The sequence below is a fragment of the Bactrocera latifrons genome, unplaced genomic scaffold (assembly GCF_001853355.1).
Source record: "Bactrocera latifrons isolate USDA-ARS-PBARC rearing strain unplaced genomic scaffold, ASM185335v1 scaffold_207, whole genome shotgun sequence".
Lineage (NCBI taxonomy): Eukaryota > Metazoa > Arthropoda > Insecta > Diptera > Tephritidae > Bactrocera > Bactrocera latifrons.
In genome coordinates this window covers 186,807-192,948 of record NW_017535597.1, presented here as the reverse complement: position 1 = coordinate 192,948, position 6,142 = coordinate 186,807, and the positions used below count along the sequence as shown (strand labels likewise).

Sequence of the window (6,142 nt, the reverse complement as noted above, 5' to 3'; positions counted from 1 at the left end):
ATCTAGAAATAAACTTATCATATATGAGCTTCAAAAAAGGTAATATACAGCTGTAAACGCTACATAGCTTGAATTAAAAAATATTATTTTCAAATAAAATTCATTTACTGTTGTAGTAACACAGAAAGCTATTTTGAAAAATCTATAAACAACTTCTTTATTTATGTATTTATATTCTGATTTTTACCCATTATATGCAAGATACCTATGAATTAAGTATACATACATATGTATGTACATATACTTATGCTTCATACTATATCCTAGGTAATTAACTAATACCTTTCAATTAACTTTTTTTTACCTGTATATGGTTGTGTGATCAATTTAAAAGCACTTAAGGTTCAGTAGGGGAATCCTTTATCGAAAATAAAATTTTTTTTGCATTTTCTGTTCCCTTAAACCCTTAGAATTAATGCAGAGACCCACTTTACCATTGGAAGGTTTCGAAAAAGGCACAAAAATAATAATTCCGTTCGATGTTCGGCGTGCTCGAAGTGCACACCTCAAACTTTAAACGCGTTTTTCTCAAACACACACTTTTTTAAATTGGCGGAGATGACTCTGGTCGAACTACTCAAACGATTTGCCTAAACTTTTTGTTTAATTTTCACAAAAAGCTTATCTATCGTCTCTACTAGACTCATTTTTTTATAATTTATTGACAACGTTATGACAAAATGTAAACAAACATCGAAAAAAAATTAAAAAAAAAAAAAAAACTTTAATTACTTTTTTATTTATCAACAGTTTTTCATGATTCTAACAGGGACGATAACCACTCACGCATATTCTAATTATATAATTGGATTTTTGTGTTTCAGATGATTGAAACATGAGAAATCGGGTCCGCCAGTAAAAAAAACGCATCTCATTCACCCAGTCATTTCTCCGACAGACGTTATCAAAAAATTCCGAAAAAAAATTTTTTTATATACACCACGATATACCTCATGAAATGTGAAAAAGTTTCTATTGTAGAATAAAAATTGCTATGAAAAAATGTCAAAAAAAAAAACAGGCCAGATTACCCTACTGACCAGCAAAAAAGCATTTAAGTAAACGCTGCACTTATCTAGACACTTCCTTGTATGCTAACGCCTGCCTAATCCATATATACATATGTATGTATACATATATGCTACATAGCTCATTTGTACAAATAATAACATTTCGTATGCTAACAAGTTTTTGTATTGGCCTAAAATCTAGACATTGACAACTTACACATACATAATATATGCATGTACATAGGTATTTCGAAATATTTGGAGTAACCAAACTAAATTATATAAATTGGTACAAATCATACTACTGAATTAATATGTGGTCTGGGGACAAAATGAAATATAATATACTTGTTGTTGTAGCGAAAGAATTTTGTGAGTATAATATAGTATATATATATCTTTTTATTTGTCAATTAAGTAATGAACTTTTACATTAATCTTGATTTACTAATACACATTATTATTATCTTTATCCTTTTTTCAAATGTAGTTACAGTTGTCACTTATAGAAAAATACTACTAAAAATTCTACATTTCACTGTAAAAATATTACAGCCGCTCCTTTTAAAGCAAAACCACATCATTCCAACAACATTATTCCCCAACACACGCTGGCGTAGCAGGCAGTAAATAGTCTTTATATCAACCACAAGCAACAGGAACAAAGTACTTCGCAGTTTCCGTAACATGACAATGTTACTACCTGTAAATACAATGTTTATTACTATATTGTCAAGTTGGACGAGAGAGTACTACGTACAATAAGCATTTCTTAAACAATTCAGCGCTGGTTTTATAAACAATGCAAGGGCAGAAAATATCTGTGAATATCAGTTAATCCGCCAAAGGCAATTGCTACAACTTGAGCGGATTAGAAACACTCGAACAAACTCATAATGTACTTTCAATTTTCCGGCATTATATCATTGAAACAATCACATGCCAGCTTTGCAAGTTCCAGCCAAAGGCGCAGCACGGGCAACCATCGCACCCAATCGGCATAATAGTATATGTGAAAGCTGCCATTTCTGCAACTAGTTGTTTAAAACATTGCTTGCAGAGCTAAGTTATCATTGTAATATTTTTCAGTTTAGTAGAAGGTGTTTGCTTTTGCACTTGTGCCATAATAATAATTTAATAAACCAGAAATGCATTCTGATTGGTTGTTTACTTTATTTATTATTGTTTGTTGTTTGTCAAACAGCTGTTAGCGGTTCGTGGAAAACGGTGATGCCACAGTGTGTAAACTAGCGTCGATAAGGCAGTGTTATAAACTTCTACAAGTAAATTACTTAATTATAACGAAATATGACAGTTATTCTATGAATAAAAACTAATTTGTGTTACAAAATAAGCAAATCGTTTTTATTTTTCACAAATTTTTGAGATTCACACCTAATTTTTGTACGAAATCAAACAAGTAAGTAAAACATATGAACTAAGCACACAAGCTGGCAGCACGATTTTTATCGCTCGCTTGTGGCGCCAGCAACATGTGGCTCGCAACTTTGTTGCGACAGCCGCCTGCTGCTCGATTATGGTCGCCTGGTGGAAAGCGACAAATCTGACAAACGGCACGCAATTTTTATTTTTCCTGCAGCGCACGGAAATGGCGCTTGCTGGTGTGTGTGAAAGCTGTTGAATGCGTGTAATACGCGTAAACTTAATGATATAAGGATTTTTATGAAACTTGTATGGATTTTTAAGAAATTTTATTGGATTAATTTTTATAATGGAAATTCTTGGAAAATTTAAGAAAGCAAAAATAATTTTTTGGTAAATTGTTGTAAATTTCTTTTAAATGTGCTATTTAGCTTTCGTAATACTTACTTTTACTTACAGCATATGCTGATATTCTATATGGTAAGGCGGCTATTTTATTGTAAATATTTAATTAGTTCATATTTTTTTAAGTTAATATAGCATTTTTATAAGTTTGCAGTTAATTTTTCGTGGATTGAGGATAAAATTAAATGTATACATAGGTATGCAGTCTTAATAAATTTTTAGTATATTGTTGAAATTTGTATTTAACTAAAAAAATAAAATTAGGTTTTTCACACAAATGTATTTTTTTCAGGCAGTCGCCATTTGGTGGATTTTTTTCTTCAAAAATTTCCGTAGTCTCAGAACGTTGCTACATTATTATTCTTGATTCATTTATGTTGTTTTTTGGGTTACAGATTGCTGATTGGAGAGTTGAAATGGTGGGCATGGTCACGTGTCAATTTTTGTGCCAAATCAACCGCCACTCTTAACAGCTGCGAATTATTGAAATTTTTAACATTTATATTTAACATTTCCCTGTCTAACTGTAATATTAATAAAAGAAAATTGTTAATAAAACAATGAGTTGAATTTTTTCTACAGCACTTTAAAAATTACCTGAAATTCATGCCGCTAGACTAGAGCACTTCCTTAAAACCATCTATTTACTTAAAATTTATAAAAAAATTAATTAAAAAATTTTAGTTTATAAAATATTGACAACAAGAAAAAAAATATCTAAAAAATTTAAAATTTTTTTGTTAACGTAAAAAAATATAACAGAAATGAATATATAAATAATATAACACGTATGTGTATGTATGTGTGTATATTAGAGCGAGTCGACTTACAGTGAGCCAAGAGCAGGAAAAATCGTCTTTGCCAAAAATATTCTGTGAATCATTTTGCACAAATTTCCCTAAGCGCCTATGGGTCCAAATCCGGTTTTTAGCCCGCATATTTTAAGACGAAGTTGTCTGGGGATTATACAAATTTGTGCGTCGGTTTTTGAGCTATTCGAAAAAAATTCGATAAGTATAATATATGCACTTTGATATTCTATTGATCATTTGTCAATTATATTTATAGAAAAATTATCCTCGTTTTATAGAAAGAAAAAAAAATCGACCCGCTCTAATGTACACAAATTATTTATATATTTTTTTAGTTTTCGCAATTCCGCTCAAATAACCATTTTTTTTTTATTTTTCCAAAATGTTTAAATTTTTTCAATTTGAATTTATTTCTTAAATTTTGTTTTACCATTTTACTTTTTGGAGTTTTGGTTACAAAATTTTTCCAGGTAAATAATTAAAAAAAAAAATAATAATAATAATTTTAAAAAAATTTTAATTTTGAAATATTTTCAAAAAATTTGTTTTACCAATTTTTTATTTTATTTTTTTTCATTTTTTGTTGTATACTATATTAAATTTTTTTTAAGCTATTTTCAAAAATTTTGTTTTACCAATTTTTATTTTATCTTTTTTTTTAATTTTTTGTTGTATACTATCTTAAATTTTTTTCAAGCTTTTTGTTAAAAGGATGCTAAGAAACTTTTTTTGTCTAAAAATATTTATTTTTTATAATTTTTCCAAATTATTAAAGCTTCATACATTTTTTTTTATACATGTACAAGTTTTTTAATTATATCATCACATCAAGCTGAAACTGAAAATTTTATTTTTTTCGTTTTTTTTTTTTTGTGCAAAAATAATTTAATTCAGACTCTTAAAGAGAAAGTCGTTTGTGCAATCGTTTATAAGCATTTATGTACTTGTGTATATATGTGCATATGTATATTATGTAAAACCCATTTTAAAATTCTGTCTCTTATACACATCTAGATGTGTATAAGAGACAGCATGTACAAGTTTTTTAATTATATCATCACATCAAGCTGAAACTGAAAATTTTATTTTTTTCGTTTTTTTTTTTTTGTGCAAAAATAATTTAATTCAGACTCTTAAAGAGAAAGTCGTTTGTGCAATCGTTTATAAGCATTTATGTACTTGTGTATATATGTGCATATGTATATTATGTAAAACCCATTTTAAAATTAACTAATTAGATTAAGTTAAGCACAAAGCCATGAAATCAACGCCACACGCCTTATAAAGTCATGCAGAGCAAAAAATAAAAGCAAAAGCAAACAAACAGAGAGGCAAAAAAATGAAAAGCAAAAATTGCAAACTTTGAAACTTGCAATTGCCCTTTTCTGTACAAAAACACTTGTCAATGAGAGTGAAATCTGGATGAGGCTGGCGCAAGGCGAGGCAGCCGCCGATAAAAGCGGCTATTGGATGCTATTATATAGTACATGTGTGCATATGTGTGTGTGTGGTGTGTGTGTGCAGCGCTAACCTGTCTTGCATTGTGGGCGCCCAAGTGTACATACATATGTATTTACAGCTACATTTATATATGACATACATAGCTACAAACACACAACAGTATGAATGTAGTCATGTCTACCTCACATAGCTGTATGTGTGTGTGTCATTGTGCACTAGCTCCACATCTCCACCCACACAAAAGAAGAAATTGGTTGAAAAATTTGTGTTACCATTTCGGGCGAATGTCGCCGACAACATTTGCATACACAAATTTCAAATTAATAATGCGTAATAAAGGCAACAACAAGCACAAACACACACACACACACATATAGTGGTGCATATTGTTATTTGCTTAGCGCTACGGGAAGCGTGTTAGTGCGATTTCATCCGGTGCATAACTATCTTCATATTTGTGCGTCTCCCTTACGGTCGTACGGGATAAGCATGATAAGAAGAAGCGCATGCACAAGTCAGCGTTCGTACGTCGAGCATGCTAAGTGAGCTTACATTGGCGGCGAGTGCGCACGACAATAATTCATAATCAATAAAAATAATGTCATCAAATTGCTAAGTTCTGAATAAGCCAGAGTCAGCGAGTTAGACAATTAGCAATGGAACTGGCGACGCGACCGCGTGCAATTAGACTACATATTACATATTCATATGGGAACAGTAATGGCACAAATATGTGAAATATACTTAAATATATGCATGTATGTATGTATGTATGCGTGTGTAAGTTAACAAAGCAAGGCTTAAAAATGAAAAAATCGAATAATGTTATGAAAATTTACAAGCAAAGTGGCATTAGGAAATTAGCACTTGAATAATAATAAACACGGTTGAGCAATTAATAAAATATTACAAAATATGGTAGAGTAATTTTTTATAAAAATAATAACTAAAAGTTATTTTGCAGTTATTTTTTTTTAAGACAAATAGTTATTTTAAATAAATTGGACTTAAGAATTTAAATAAATATAAGACACATATGAACTATATACTTTTTTTATAAACATAAACCAA

At 29.9% G+C, this 6,142-nt stretch overlaps 1 protein-coding gene across 2 annotated transcripts in view; it reads left to right on the top strand.

The window, feature by feature from the left end:
• The window catches only part of LOC108968271 (muscarinic acetylcholine receptor DM1), a 19,782-nt gene extending 18,134 nt beyond the window's left edge, over positions 1 to 1,648 (top strand). Inside the window, exon 5 of one of the 2 annotated variants that reach the window (XM_018932193.1) lies at positions 1,566 to 1,648. The gene's annotated coding sequence lies outside the window, so the exon portion shown is untranslated. Of the gene's footprint in view, positions 1 to 1,500 lie in introns of both variants that reach the window. The other variant, XM_018932192.1, reaches the window with a different exon arrangement.
• Positions 1,649 to 6,142: the final 4,494 nt, after the last annotated feature.